The sequence below is a fragment of the Physeter macrocephalus genome, chromosome 8 (genome assembly GCF_002837175.3).
Source record: "Physeter macrocephalus isolate SW-GA chromosome 8, ASM283717v5, whole genome shotgun sequence".
NCBI lineage: Eukaryota > Metazoa > Chordata > Mammalia > Artiodactyla > Physeteridae > Physeter > Physeter macrocephalus.
Window position 1 is genome coordinate 23,624,820 of NC_041221.1, and position 16,240 is coordinate 23,641,059.

General features: G+C 42.4%; 1 protein-coding gene across 1 annotated transcript in view; it reads right to left on the bottom strand.

Annotated features, from left to right (window-relative positions):
• SEMA5A (semaphorin 5A) overlaps positions 1–6,561 on the bottom strand; it is a 429,431-nt gene extending 422,870 nt beyond the window's left edge. The window contains exon 1 of the mRNA XM_024120827.2: positions 6,397–6,561. The gene's annotated coding sequence lies outside the window, so the exon portion shown is untranslated. The remainder of the gene's footprint in view (positions 1–6,396) is intronic.
• Between the last annotated feature and the right edge of the window lie 9,679 nt (positions 6,562–16,240).

Below are 16,240 nucleotides of genomic sequence, written 5' to 3' on the forward strand. Positions count from 1 at the left end.
TTTGTTAGTGTCTGGCCTTACATTTAGGTCTTTAATCCATTTTGAGTTTATTTTTGTGTATGGTGTTAGGGAGTGTTCTAATTTCATACTTTTACATGTACCTGTCCAGTTTTCCCAGCACCACTTATTGAAGAGGCTGTCTTTTCTCCACTGTATATTCTTGCCTCCTTTATCAAAGATAAGGTGACCTTATGTGTGTGGGTTTATCTCTGGGCTTTCTATCCTGTTCCATTGATCTATATTTCTGTTTTGGTGGCAGCACCATACTATCTTGATTACTGTAGCTTTGTAGTACAGTCTGAAGTCAGGGAGCCTGATTCCTCCAGCTCCATTTTTCAGGAGAACAGTATGGAGGTTCCTTAAAAAATTAAAAATAGAACTACCATACGACCCAGCAATCCGACTACTGAGCGTATACCCTGAGAAAACCATAATTCAAAAAGAGTCATGTACCAAAATGTTCATTGCAGCTCTATTTACAATAGCCAGGACATGGAAGCAACCACATATATATAATGGAATATTACTCAGCCATAAAAGGAAAAGAAATTGAGTTCTTTGTAGTGAGGTGGATGGACCTAGAGTCTGTCATACAGAGTGAAGTAAGTCAGAAAGAGAAAAACAAATACAGTATGCTAACACATAGTTATGGAATCTAAAAAAAATTTTTTTTAATTGTTCCGATGAACCTAGGGTCAGGACAGGAGTAAGGACACAGATGTAGAGAATGGAATTGAGGACACGGAAGGGGGAAGGGTAAGCTGGGACGAAGTGAGAGAGTAGCATTGACGTATATACACTACCAAATGTAGGATAGATAGTCACTGGGAAGGAGCTGCATAGCACAGGGAGATCAGCTTTGTGCTTTGTGACCACCTAGAGGGGTGGGATAGGGAGAGTGGGAGGGAGACATAAGAGGGAGGGGAGATATATATATATATGATTCACTTTGTTATACAGCTGAAGCTAACACACCATTGTAAAGCAATTATACTCCAATAAAGACGTTAAAAAAAACAGAGGTATTTTTGACTCTGGGTGGAGATCAGATGAATTTGAACGCCACTCCACTACATTGTAGACTTCATATTTCATTGGGTGGGCACAATCCTTGACTCTCTCTGCCACATTACTTTCCTTACAGAGTAACTGGGAGGATCAAATGAGTTAATATTTGTAAGTTCTTGGAAGAGTGTCTGGCGTCCTTGGAAGCAATGTATGTGTGTTGTACAGCATTGTAATTATCTATAGTCATGTATTTTTATTTACTACTGTATCTTCAATGTCTATCATAGTGTCTAGCACACCCTAGATCTCAACAGTTATCAGTTGAATAAACAGCAAGAACCTTGTGACATAAGCCATCTTACGTATACTTCTAAGTGAGGGAACAAGGCTTGTGGGGATTTGGCACTTCTTTTTTAGTAAGTGCCAGAGGAATTTTTAGGGGTGCTTTTCTACCAGTAAATCTTTCACTCTTACTGCTTCACCACATTGCTAAAGGCTGTCTGGGCCGATATATATTTATTTATGTGTCTGGCAATCTCTAAACGTTACATAAGTAAGTAAGGGGAATGCAAGGCTATGAGTGGGAACATCTTTACTCAAGCATGAAATCCAGTGACACCCAAGAATCCTCTCCATCCTTTTTCAGAGGAATGCTTCTTTTGAGGCCAAAGTATTGGCAGCTGGCAACATGCCTGATCTAGGCATGATTAAATTGTTGCTTTTATTCCAAAATCTCCCTCAACCAAACCAAAGAGGGATCTAATTTAGGATGGTGTGAGCGATTAGCATTGTTGAAAACCAGAGGCTCTAATTCAGAAGGACACATTAAATTTCTACTCTTCCAAAGAAAAGAGGACTATTCGTGCTTTGTGACCACCTAGAGGGGTGGGATAGGGAGGGTGGGAGGGAGGGAGATGCAAGAGGGAAGAGATATGGGAACATATGTATATGTATACCTGATTCACTTTGTTATAAAGCTAACACACCATTGTAAAGCAATTATACTCCAATAAAGATGTTAAAAAAAAAAATAATGGACATTTAAAACCTGCTGAAATCAGTCCCAATGACCTGTTAGGTCTTCCATTGTCAAAGGTGGGCTCCAAGACTAAGAAAGAAGACCACTCCTTTCTTCATTACTGTGAGAGGCCAAGTTGCTCAGAGATGCATTTGTTTCATGCTTTTGAGGCTACAGCAGGATTAACACTATATGAATCCCTGCATGTGTTGCAACCCCAAAATCTACTTCTGTTCTATTTGCCAGCCTCTCAATATAAATTAGTGATAAAAATAAGAAATAAGCTACATTGTATTGAACCAGATGGTGTCTAACTTTCCTATAAACATGGCTGTGTTTAGAGTCTTTACACATGGAGGGGACTAAAAAGATTTTCATTTCTTTACATTTGGCAATGAGTCACGTCACCCATTTCAGCACAAACTGTACTGAAACTTCTTCCCCAGGAAGAACCAGCATAGCTTCACTAATGCTTAAAAACAACCATGTCAGCTGCCTTAGATTAGTCATGAAGCCGTTCTCCCCATCCTGCAGCCTCCAGCAAGGACAAGATCTGATCAAATTGGACTCGCTAAATGGAACCAGAAGGCCGGGCGCGTCCTGATGCAAACCTGCTGTAGAAAAGACACTCTTTTTTGTATGAATCAAAGATGCTTTCTCCATTTTCTTTGCAACACACACCCTTAAACACGTCAGCCCACGACCCTGGCTTAAGGGCGTCCCCCCTACCTGCATCTCTCTCCCCACCCTTGATTAGTGACACCGTGGACCAAAATATCAGACCTGGGACAGGAGTGTTGAATAACGGGGAAACTTCTGAGCTTACTGAATATTAAAGGAGCCACAGTCAATTGCTAACCACTGCATTCAATACAAGCCCTGCTCCGCTGGACTAAGTGGAAAGGAAACAAGACTGGTTTGAAGGACAGACGGCATTTTACAAAATTGTGTTCCGTTCTTTTCCATTGACAAGCTCTACCAGCAAATGTGACAACACAGGGAGAGTGATCCAGGTCAGGTCTGACCCATACAAACCCCCAGTGACTGTTTGCCCTGTCCCTTCTCCCTGCCTCCGCCGTGGGGTAGGTTTCGGTTTCCTTTTCATAAAGCGTCAAGAAGACAAATCCCTCCTCTTTTGGATGGACAGGATGGAACTGACCACTGTCATTGCTTTGTTTTTTTCTCTCTTTTGATTTTACAAGCTACTGAGAAAGTAACTCCCCTCCTTGCGGTACGTATGAAGTTTATTTATGAATCTGAATCAAGAACTCTGTATTTCTTGCCCTTTTGGATTATATCTTGCAGGCTCAACCTCGTCACTCAAGCCAATCATCCTAAGAGCCGTTCCTGCATCCCAGCTGGTCCTCTGAAATCCACATGTCCCGTGTCCCCATGCGATGCAGTCACCCCTCCTCTGTGAGCAGGACACCCAGTGCCCGCCTCTGGTTATATCATATCACCCTCTGTTGTTTATCTGTCCGCTTCCCCCATCAAGGGCACTCATCCTGTCCTACTGAACTTTGGGTCCCCAAACCCAGGCTTAGGTAGAAGGGCTAACATCCGATAATGTTTCCTTCATTTTACTTCCAGGCGTGTGCAGGTGATAATGGACCTACGGACCCTGGGGAATAACCCTAAAGTCAGCTTCTTGAGATACTCTTCCAACCTGGCATCACATCATCCAATCTGACAGCAATCAAAATCACCCAGAAAAACAGAGCACACCAAACCTAGGTGGGATCGAGAGGCTGCCTGGCCCTCCTCCTCCAGGTCCAGAAGATGCCAGGTGCTCAGCAGGTGCCCGGGTAGGAGAGGGTGGGTGGCGGCTGTGTGGGAGAGAAAGTCCTGAGGAAAGGAAGTCACGCCTTCCTGGACCAGAGGCTTGAGGCTTGCCTTCATCCCATCTCTGCTCAAAATAAAATTCTCCTTTCACCTCTCTTTAGAAGGATTTCAAGTCTCAGAGGCAGCTTTCTGATGTTACTCCTACAGGTTTGGGTCCCCTTTTATATTTTATTTTTTTTTTTGCGGTACGCGGGCCTCTCACTGCCGTGGCCTCTCCCGTCGCGGAGCGCAGGCTCCGGACGCGCAGGCTCAGCGGCCACGGCTCACGGGCCCAGCCGCTCCGCGGCACGTGGGATCCTCCCGGACCGGGGCGCGAACCCGCGTCCCCTGCATCGGCAGGCGGACTCTCAACCGCTGCGCCCCCAGGGAAGCCCTGGGTCCTCTTTTTTAAATCCTGTTTATGCTCTTGTAAGATCCAAACTTATCCCACTCTCCTGTGCAAAGAAGCCAAAATCGCTCTCTTCTTATTAAGCCGACTGACATATACAAGGGTCCTTCTGCAGACTCCCTGGGGGAGCCGCCTCCACTCCCCCCAAAACCTCTCTAGGTGCTCAGAGATGTCTCCATGGAAAGATGGCCGCTCACATGAACAGAGTCAGGACAGGAGAACAAGGCCAACCCGGTGACCAACAGTGACCAGTCAGGAAAATGCCTTTCCTTAGTGATATACATTTTTTTGTAATACATTTTTTGTATACATTTTGTACATATTATATTTTTTGTAAATCGAAAGCTTATACTGATAATTCCCTTCGTAAACCCATTTTTCACAGCTATCAGGTGAATTGCTAAGTAAAAATTACTCTAAGTTCTGAACTAATGGTGTTCATTTGAACTGGAGCGCTTCCTACGTAGCAATTCTGCAGAGACTGATTAAAACAAAATCCACAGTTTTTTGTTCTTGGGCTTCCGTTCTCTCTATAATCACGGTGTTTCAGGCCCCTTCACCCACGCAGTGTCCTGAACATACTTGACCCTTGGCTGATAGCCTGTTCACCCTATGTCCCTTCTCCCCAGTTAACTGCAGAATAAGGAAGTATAAAGCGGCTCCCTTTCACCCTCCAGTTTTCCACGTCACACGTAGCTTTAGAAAACATGAACGTGCTCTGGCCAATGTGAACACGAAATTATGACGTGCTTTACGCAGTTAAAAACTTTAAAGCATTTTAGATAATTTAGCACCAGAAAATCAATCTGTGCTCAGGGACATTTTATGCTTGACTTTAAAATGTGCATTTTAATCTCAATGTTATGTTTTTGATTCCGTTCATACTTAGGCCTACAGAAGTGACGCTATTCCATGAGGGTAATGAGCCTAACAATTGAATCCAGCTTTAAAGAAAGATCTATATGACTCTAGTGAAGAGGACAAAACAGTGATACAGAAAATAAAGTCAAGTGACAGCAGGACACAGACTTGTCCTTGCTTTGGGATTTTGTTTTTCAAACTATATACTCATGTTAAAATGAGACATTCTTGTCACATCAGGTGTCTCATCCACGTCCCCTCTCTTGGACCAGCAGACAGCTAGCGTGTCAGCACAGTGTCAGTGCAAAATCCGTCTCTCTCTCTCCTCACACATTTCACCAGAGGAACTACCATCTAATTATGGACCATCCCATCAATGCAGCCGTCACTGTGAACATCAGGGAAATTAAACCATAAACAGAACCCCTCATTCACATGGAAAGCTGATAGCAATGTGGGAAGACGTGATAAGACCCGTTATTATTCTTGGAACAAAACATCTCGCCTTGTTGGCCATTTACGTCGTCATGTGCTTCAGATTGCCCTGGGCCAGGGCTATGCATTATTTACTGACAATTTCTCAAGTGACGCTGCCTTTCCAAATATTGTAAAAGAAGCTCTAAATCAGAAAAGCGGCATGAAATTTTGGTTACAGCTGCTTGTCTCAAAGACTCCTAAAGTAAACCACCAAACCATAGCTTGATGTAATAGCATGGTCTTTAGCCACATTCCTTGACAAACTCCTCACCCCCAGCACATTAGGTCTCTCCTAGTTGCATATTCTGGGGGACACAGGGGTCTTTCAACAGAAGCTAAAAAGATGTAAATTGATCATAAGCATCCTGAGATGAGAAAGACCCAGCTTTCATGATTTCCCTCTGCTGTGAACCTTGGGAGAGGTCAACCTCTCCATCATCATCGTCTTCTCTTGGCCATGGATGGCAGACGGGAACCCCACTTTGCAGACAAGGCACCTGACAAAGTGTGGACACCAAGTAACAGGTTTGGTTCTATCTGAACCATACAGTAGTAGTAGGAAAAAAAGAATCATCATGGCGGAAATCTGAATAACTGAAAGGTTTTTAGCCCTACACCTAGTCCATCTGCCATCAAAGGACAAACTGTCAATAGAAACAGACTCTTCCCCTCGTTCCCTTGCTTCACCTTCCCCACCAGCATTTTTTCCTTTTGTCAGTCCTACAGCCCGCACGGGCCCTACCCTACGGTGCTCCTAATGGCTACAACAGACCTTTAAAGAAAGGAAGGGCAGAGAACTTACAATGACATGAGCTCTCCTCCCTCAAGGACATTCACTTTGGGAACTGTCATTGCTCAGAAGACATCTTCATCCCTGCTGAAATCACCAGAGGGAGCCCCCCTTCTCCTCGATTTCAATTTGCTTTGACAGACACACAGTGATCGAGGAACCGCGGGCTTCCCAAAGCAAGATGCTGTGCAGGAATTTCAGAGCCGTCCTTGGCTTGTGAGCAGACGTCAGCAGCTCGCGGAGAAAGCTCTGTTGCAACTCAGCCAGCGTGCCAGCCCACGTGCCAATACACGATCTCACAAGAAGAAAAGCATCCCTGCCCAGATTATTCCAGCCCGGCCCCTGATGGCTCCCACCAGGGCACGGAGGCCGGCACTGTGTCTCAGAAGGAAGTTTCACAGCCCTGTTAAAAGAAGAATCATGGTGGGCTCCCACAAATACGGCCACGTCTTGAACCCGGAGCAAATGAAACTTTCTTTTACCTTCCAGCCACACTCTCCCTAAGCAAAATTTAAAAAGAGAAACTAGAGATGCAAAGTAACCATTGTCGTCACTTGCTCGGTAGATGTGCCTAGTTTCCTCGCCCAGCTTGTTATTCAGGTGCTATTTATTACAAAAGCTCTAAAATCATTGTTCTCCTCCAGGTCAAAGCAGAAGCACTGATGTCCAGAGATAAAGAGGCCACACAAGGACAGGCAGGAAAGTGTCCCAAGAGGTCTAATTCCATCAGGAAGAAGGAATGTCTGAGAGCTGCTTCAAAGGCTGGGAAGTTTTCCACCCGTGATGGTGCAAATACCAAGGACAAAGGGATTGACAGAAAATCCTGCCTCCTTACCATGAGCTTAAACATCTACTTTGCACCTATGGGATTCAGAGCACAAACGGAGTTGGACAACTCCAAACATTACTTCTTTCCAATGGCAACTGATATTCACGAAAGAAAAAGAAAACACAGCCAATCCTCATTATTCACGGATTCCACATTTACAGATTTCCTATTTGTGAATTCGCCTACTGGCTAAAACTTACTCGTTACCACAAAACGTGCTGTTGGCTGTAAGTGCAAAGGTAAGGGATCAACTATGTATTCAATAAGGCGTCTTTATCAGAAATATGCATTAAAATGAGGTTCTTTATTCGTAGGTTGATGAAGATGCTGGGACCGGAAGCTCGCGGGAACCTAGCCCTGTATGTCCCCTAGGAGCAAGGATTCAGGACTAGCGAATTCAGGGTTCATGATGGACTTACAGGGCATGACCGCTACGAGTCCTCCGTAAGGACAGACTGCAAATAGTGAAGGGCATGAACAACAGACAGAATACCATAACCACGTCCCAGCTCTCCACGGGAATGTCAGACGCCGGCTGACGTCAGATGATGTGAAGGTAGGCGGCAGGACTGCGTGAGTGGAGTGTATGTCACGCAGAGGAGGGGCCCCCTCGATGGACGGAGATGTGGGGTCAGGCAATGGAAACTCCAAAGACACAAGCTACCTGACCGTTCCTGAGAAGAAAACTATTGGCCCTCTGGCTTCTGAGGAGTCCAGAACTCATCACGCCAGGAGCGAACTGTGGGAGCCCCTGGTGCCTGGCTGTCTGGCATTAACGTTTCTAGAGTGACAATCAGACCCCTCAGAAGCCGACATCAGGATGATTCCGGGCATCAGGGATGACAGGCCAGTGGCCAACGTCACTTGCTTGCCAAGTGGGGGCTCTGGCTTTGGCTGGCAGGACTCTTGAGAGCCCTCATTATATGATGTGAACCAGGTCCTTGGGTTCTGCAGCAGATGATGATCCTTGCTCCCTCAATTTAAAGGATGATGACAGTCTAAAGAGTTGATTGTGTCTCATTACACTTGAGGTAATAGATGCCTGACAACCGAGGCTATTAACTTGACGTTCCAAACACATCACACTGGCCCTCTGGCATATTCCCATCGGTCACATGTCAAATAGGAAAGTGTTTTCTTGCTACACAGCGTGTAAAGGAGAAAACGCTAAACTGGTACAGACTGGCGAGTACTGTTTTTTTCTTCCTAGTCCATGAAAGTCTTAATTCAATTGAGTCACTACACTACAAAGTACACTGAGACCTTTAACATTAAAAAACAAAATAGGCAAGGCAATCCATAAAGGCCATAAAATAAAAAGACCCAAAGCCATTACTTTCTTGTTTCCTTATGGTTTTACAGGCTTTTTCCTCTAGAAAATTCTCCCCTTTATTACAATATTAAGAATTATAATTACTGCCTTTTGGAATGGAACTGACTTCCTTGTAAACTACATTCCTCCTTTTATAATGAAGAAAAGGAAAGAAAACTGACATCTTCCCCCCACCTCCACCTATACCCAGGGAGTTGTCCAAAGAAAGAGAGTGAAAAGAACAGAAATGGCTCACATGTGCCCTCAGACTAAGAAAACATACTGAAAAAGCAATGCACAAACAATTTCCCACGTTCAGAAAGAGTACTTTTAACCATGATCAAAAGAACATAAGCCGGTAGGCTCCACAGACACATTCAGAGAGAAAATCAGAATCATCTATAAATGATAAATCAAACCCAAGAATGATGGACATGAGTCAGGTACCTGCATTTTTATTTCACCAGCATCAGACAGGGCTGTATCTCGCCTACACCTGAAGCTGTGATGATGGCAGACTAACCACACCTCTCAAGGAGTTCCCTGGCTGGTTAGCAGACCAGGGGCTTAGCTCTCGAGACTAGGAGGTAATGTGCCTACATGAACAGGCCAGGACGGGAAACGGGTTTCAGACTGGGATCGAGCAACCCTGTAATAAGAAATCGTGAGAATTTTGTTTTTAACGACTTTTCCATCTGGCTTTTCAGCCAAAGCTGGCTCTAAAAAGTCCCTGCTCTCTCCGAATACTAGATGCTAAAAATAAGAACGTGTGTATTCGTTAACTGAGAGTTTTGGAGAGATCTGGTGGCAGCATGAAAGGAAGGCTTAAGCACCACTAAAATTTCGAGCTGAAAAGCAGAGAAACGGTTGGTATTTGACTAAAACTTTCAGAAGACCCTTCCAGGAAGTGCAAATCAGCAGGGTACACGTTATCTGGAGGCACCAAGCAGAGAGAAGAACGTGCTCAAAAAGAGTCTGAGGACGACCAGAGAAGGTGCTTAGAAAGAATCAAGTCTCCACTTGCCAATTACCGCAGAAGTCAGCTCTTTGTTTCCAAGAAGCCGGCAGTTACGGGACTTAGATCGGGGCATAAATTCTAATTAAAGTAAATCCTTCTAGGTTCCCTGCAGAATTTCTACTCACCAGCTTCATCTTTCAGCAGGGTTTGAATTCCTTGTTACCCAGCTCAACAAAGAGCTGCTCTGTCCCCAGCTGGGCCAGGGAGGGACATACGTGTCCTGGTGACACTGTGCCTTCCTGGGCAGTTTAATCTCTCTTCTACAACCCACTGCAAATAATTGCTGCTATAAAGACAAGTGTCGGGAATCTGAGTGCAGGTGAGAATCAAGATTTGCCTGAGGAAGAAGAGGGGGTAATTGAAAGCAGAGAACAAAACATCACAAAAGGAGAAAATGAAAAACCCTGACTACTTTCAAGGGAATTCAAGGAGAACACAGAGCGGGGAGAAGAAAAGAGGACGGTTTCTGGTGAGCGGGCAGAGCCCCATTAGGGGCACCTGTGACTTTGGGCGCTAACGGAAAGCAGATGTGGCCGTGGCCTTGGCCTCCTGTCCCTTCAACCCGGTCCTAACGCTCCAAACAGTACCCCAAACCACAAAAGGGCTGGAGGAGACAAGGGAGGACTAAGTGGGTCCAGCTGCAATAACAAACCAGAAGGGCCGAACCGCAAAAGCTTTTAAAAATAAACAGTGTGATTCCAAGCCAGGGGGAAACCCAGCTCTGGGGAACTTCAAGGTGCACTGGACCTCACCAGACCTCATTTTAAAAACCATTTAGAACTGCCTTTCAATGAGGTGTTTAAATGACAACAGAGGGGCCTGCCTCACCCAAAGAGAATAGGATCAAACAGGGAAATCCTCAGAAGAACTCCACTCAGACTGCTCTACAAAGAGACTCAACTCGCCTTTCCTCTCCCCATGGAAACTTCCTTAGTCTTGAACAGGCCTCAAAGCTCCCAGGGCTTAATACTGTTACCCCCTAAATTTTCTGAATCAATCCTAACAAATCAGCCCAACCATGTACCTATTTCAGAGCTTTTGGGAAATAATTGGTCTCCCTGTTTCTGCTAAAAACCTGCTGCTTCTAAGTTCAACTCCTGAAAGTATATGGCCCAGAACTTTCCAAGTTACTTTAAAAAGAACAGAAGAACATGTCACCCACCCATAATGGCTGTGCCTGAATGAATCCACAACTCCTCCTTCTCTAAGAAAAGTTGGAAAAAGGCTCCCCAGAACACTAGAAATGGAGCCATGACCCAAGTTAAAATCCTGTTACTACTTTCTACCTGGGCAGCATGGACATGGTTTTTTGTGTTTTTTAATTTTGTTTTGTTTATTACCTTTCTTAAGTTGTTTCCCATGTAAAAGCAGGGAAATAACAGCAATCAGGTTAAAAGAAAGTTATGAGCTTTCAAAACTATGCATGCCAAGTTCCCAGCTCAAGGTGGTACTCAATAATTCTATCACTATAACAAATGGAATTGTTCCTTAAACCAAAAAAGGGACGGCCTAGAGGGCCAGGGTTAACTTATTCTATGAGCCTGTGTCCACAGATTTACCTTTGTGGGTCTCACTGTTTAATCTATAAAATGAAGTTGGTATGTTTAGATAATTTTCTTTAATGCCAGTTTCAGGTCTAGAAAATCTAGTTGTCAGGGAATTTGGTTTCTTCCTCTGTATTGTGCAACTGCAAAGACTCATTCTATGCCTATCATGACATTTTTTTCTCCTAGCAACTTTTCCAGAAAAAAAAAAAGCAAAAACTAAGAAACATCAATTTGATGCCCTCTAATATATAAGGACCATGTTTTGAAAGGGTCACAGGACAAGTTTTTGACATGAAGTACAAAAGGGAAAGGAAACTTATTCTCTAAAAATCAGCGCCTCTCCTTTCATATGAGAATGAGGCAGAGCACGTGGAAAGGTCCAGAGAGCTGATGACAAATGGGTCCCATTTTTTTCCCTAGTGATAATAGTTTTGTTCTAAATCTTCAAGTGGGCTACCTTCTAAAAATTGATCAGACCAGTCTTTTGTTCTTTCTCAACGATTCAGGATAACGTAGAAAGTATAAACCTGAGGTAACTGCCTGAAACCAAGAGGAGCATTTGGCAATGAGGCACCTTCCTCAGATGTTCAGCTGCTCCACTGTGTAAGCACAGTAATAAACCAGTTAATGAAATATGGATGCAGGCACCCATCCACCTGTGGTCCAGCATGTAGGTTCAGGCAGCTAACGGTCAGATCGCGCATCAAACCATAGAAGGTGGCTGCAAACTGCTCTGGGGCTGCACGATGAGTCCATTAGCTGAAGCTCCGGGATGGACCAGGGAACGTGTCCGCAAACGGCTGGTTGTCCATATGTAAAAGTCAAATTTTCTATGAAATATATTTACAAGAAGCTTTGGACTGCCATGGATGTGGCAATGCCAATGCCATGGAACGTGTCTGAGCATCACTACTTGGGGGACCCAATGACAGCTAACAGGCAGGTGTAAGAAGCCAAGAGGCTCAGCCAGGGAGTCCCAAAGGGGTACACATTTTATAATCAAATTTGCATCAACAGTGACATCCTTTAAAACCATCACATGCTACTATCAGCTTCAGTCAGGAGAAGGTAAGCTATGTTGGATGAAAACCGACTCAGGTAGTCTTAGAAGACTAAGCTCTTGATTTCATCCATTTTCACAAGATAAAATACGGACCAGGAAGATTTTTAATCAATGCTGGTGGCAATAATTAAATACAGTGCATTTTATATATTATAAGCTTAATATCTAATATCTAATTTTAAAATTTCCCATAATTACATTGTTTTCTTTAAAAACTGGAAATATCTTCCAGAAAGCTATTGATGGATCATGTTTCAGGAAGACTCTAAGACAGCTCCCAGGATACCTGCCTTGCAAGATCCCCCTACTTGAAGGTAGGTGGGACCTGTGACTTGCTTCTACCCACAGAACACAGCAAAGGTGACAAGCTATGAGTGATTACATGACTCTGTTATATTAGAGTGCAGCACCTGCCTTGCTGGAGTCTCCTTCTCCCTAGCTGGCTTTGAGGAAGCAAACAGCCAAGCTGGAGAAGTTCACACGACGAGGAGCTGTGGGCAGCCTCTAGTTGCTGAAGGAAGCCCCTGGCAAGAAGTGAAACCCTCAGTCCTACAACCACTAGGAAATGAACCAAAAAGCAGATCCTTCCCTGTCAAGCCTTCAGATGAAACCTCAACCCCAGTCAACTGCCTTTGATTGCAGCATTGCTGAGAAGCCAGAGAAGCTGTATCCAGACTCCAGACCCACAGAAACGGTAAGATAATAGATGTGTTCTTTTAAGCCACTAAGTTTGTTGCATTATTTTAATATATTAATAAGATAAATGATACAGCCCATTAGAATGATACAAGCAATTTTATTTAAAATAAGCATATATAGGATACTATTCCATTGAACTGGTCTATCATAAACTATAAATATATATTTCTTAAGTGACTGATTTTAATAAGATTATTTTTAACTACAGCACAAAATCAAGCATTGTATCAATAGATGGCTGATCTTCATTTTCCACTCACGACTCCACAGTGGTTCTAAAGATAGCAAGGCCTTAACCTAGTAAGAGAAATAAAGTTGCATACGATCAAAACAGCAACATTTGATCATTAGTTACTAACCATGGATAGTTCACTTTTAAATTGACCTGTGATTACTATAAAATGTCACATCTATTATTGTCAAAGTTTATTTTCAAAATTCTGATAGTTTGTATAAAGCATTCCTGAGAACACACACTAGGAGATTTTGATTTTGATGTTAACAATAGTATAAATGAAGGATCTGGTTGTCTGAACAGGCATGAGAAAGGTATTGCTAAATTGTTTTATGTAGACCGTTTCATGTTTGGGAGGTATATTTAGACTGCAGGATGTGTTGAAATAAACAGTCAGAATAGAAAACTAAAACCAGAATTACCATATGATCCAGCAGTTCCACTCCTGGGCATATATCCAGACAAAACTATAATTCAAAAAGATACATGCACCCCTCTGTTCATAGCAGCACTATTCACAACAGCCAAGACATGGAAACAACCTAAATGTCCATCGACAGATGAATGGATAAAGAAGATGTGGTACATATATGCAATGGAAGAGTACTCAGCCATAAAAAAGAAGGGAATAATGCCATTTGCAGCAACATGGATGCAACTAGAGATCATCATACTAACTGAAATAAGTCAGAAAGAGAAAGACAAATACCAAATAATATCACTTATATGTGGAATCTAAAATATGACACAAATGAACCTATCTTAGAAACAGAATCACACACATAGAGAACAGACTGGTGGTTGCCAAAGGGGAGGGGGTTGGGGGAGGGATGGAGTGGGAGGCTGGGGTTAGCAGATGTAAGCTTTTATATATAGAATGGATAAACAACAAGGACCTACTGTATAGCACAGAGAACTATATTCAAAATCCTATGATAAACCATAATGGAAAATAATATTTTTAAAATATCTATATAAATATAAATATATATATATACACATAACTGAATCACTTTGCTGTACGGCAGCAATTAACACAACATTGTAAATCAACTATACTTCAATAAAAAATAAATAAATAAAATTTAAAAATAAAAAATAAAAAGATTTGTTTCTTATAGTTACGGAGGCTAGCAATCTAAAATCAAAGTGTCAGCTGATTCATTTCCCTGGTGAGGGCTCTCTTTTCGACTTGCAGACAGACGGCCACCTTCTTGCTCAGATGGCACAGAGAGAAGCAAACTCTCTGGTGCCTCTTCTCACAAGGGAGCTAGTCCCCTCATGAGTGTCCCACCCTTATGACTTCATCTAATCCTAATTACCTCCCAAAGGCCCCATCTGCAAATGCTACCACATTGGGAATAAGGGCATCAATATACAATTTTTGGAGGGACACAGTTGGGTCCATAGCAATAAGCATGAAAGTATTTTTTAAAGCATGTTTATGAGTTAATTTAAACTCATGATTGGATGTTTAAATACATGATTTCTGTCTATATTTTTAGAGTCTAAAAATGCATGTAATAAAATATAGTATCCTAGATTTCCAAGTAGGGAAATTTTGCTGCTTACTCAAAGCTAAATGTTTTCAATCACATCTTCATTTGGGGAGGAAAAGGGGGAAATGTTTTCCTCATCTTGACATGTTTATCAATTCGAAACAGAACCAAATGTTCCATGTTTACATTTTCTAGCTCCCAGAAATTATGGAATTCCTTAGTTCACAGAATTCATTCTTCTCTTGTCATTGTAAGTGTACAATACAATCAAATGAAAATAAATACTGTATTAAAGCCATGTATTCCTCTACTTATAATAAACTGATTAGCCTTTGTCATTATGTTTTGAAAAATTTTAAGATTATTTGTTGCCTTAAGACTTAAATTTGGTTGGTTATCTATCATCTATTTTGCTATTCTTATGGAGCATAAGCTTCCAATTATTCCCTCTTTTTGCTGTCTTAGACGTCCCTAAGCCTTGCTGAACAAGTAGCACCAGGCTTCTCTTTGGAACTAACCCCAAAGATGGCTAAGTAAACCAAATACGTACAGTCTACCGTCATTTACATCATTTGTGGAAATGCTTATTTTCTCAGTCACAGGCTTTGCCGTGCATTTAGCCTAGAGATTTCCTAGCACAGACATGATATTTAAAAGCTCTAGGGCAGAAGACCTAAATAGACGTTTCTCCAAACAAGATTTACAGACAGCCAACAGGCACATAAAAAGATGCTCAACATCACTAATTATTAGAGAAATGCAAATCAAAACTACAATGAGGTATCACCTCACACCAGTCAGAATGGCCATCATCAGAACGTCTACAAATAACAAATGCTGGAGAGGGTGTGGAGAAAAGGGAACCCTCTTACACTGTTGGTGGGATTCTAAGTTGGTACAACCACTATGGAGAACAGAATGGAGGGTCCTTAAAAAGCTAAAAATAGAGTTACCATATGAGCCAGCAATCCCACTCCTGGGTATATATCCGGAAAAGAGGAAAACTCTAATTCGAAAAGATACATGCACCACAGTATTCACAGCAGCACTATTTACAATAGCCAAGACATGGAAGCAACCTAAATGTCCATTGACAGATGAATGGATAAAGAAGATGTGGTACATATATACAATGGAATACTACTTACTCAGCCTTTAAAAAGAATGAAATAATGCCATTTGCAGCAATATGGATGGACCTAGAGATTATCATACTAAGTGAAGTAAGTCAAAGACACCTTTAAAAAGAATGAAATAATTCCATTTGCAGCAATATGGATGGACCTAGAGATTATCATACTAAGTGAAGTGAGTCAAAGACAAATATCACAGGCTATCACTTATTTGTGAAATCTTAAAAAATGATACGAATGAACTTATGTACAAAACAGAAATAGATTCACAGACATAGAAAACACACTTATGGTTACCAAAGGGGAAGGTGGGGAGGGAGGTTACCCCTCCCTAAACGGGAGAAGTTGCCAATAGCCTCTGGGAAGGACAAGAGGTCTGGACAATATTAATAATTAAGCATGGTTTTCCTAGCAAATTAGTTTGTTTATTTCTTAAACTTAGTCAGTAGCAATCATTCTATAAAGAAAACATCCTTTCTCCTGGGTATGAAGTAAACACAGCAGAGCTGTGACAAAAATAA